The following is a 276-nucleotide window of genomic DNA, read 5'->3' as shown; positions in this document are numbered from 1 at the left end:
TTACAAAGCAATATGTGGCTAAATATGTCTTTATTGGAACGTTTTCATAGCCTTCGGCACGATTTGAGTGAGCGTGCGATGACGTAATTACGTCATGACGTGAAAGAATCACTGAATTGTTTTTACTCGGATCTTTAAAGTGAACCGTTCAAAAGAACCGACGGACTTCCTGTAATGTGTTCAAAACGTCTGCTGGCACAGATCTGCGCAGGAGCAACACTTACGCACACGTCTATGGGGTTGGCTCTGACACGACTCTACACATTCACTGCAACT

This window comes from Labeo rohita, chromosome 1, assembly GCF_022985175.1.
Source record: "Labeo rohita strain BAU-BD-2019 chromosome 1, IGBB_LRoh.1.0, whole genome shotgun sequence".
NCBI classification, from domain to species: domain Eukaryota; kingdom Metazoa; phylum Chordata; class Actinopteri; order Cypriniformes; family Cyprinidae; genus Labeo; species Labeo rohita.
The sequence above is the reverse complement of the archived record's forward strand: the minus strand, read 5'-3'. Positions refer to the sequence as shown.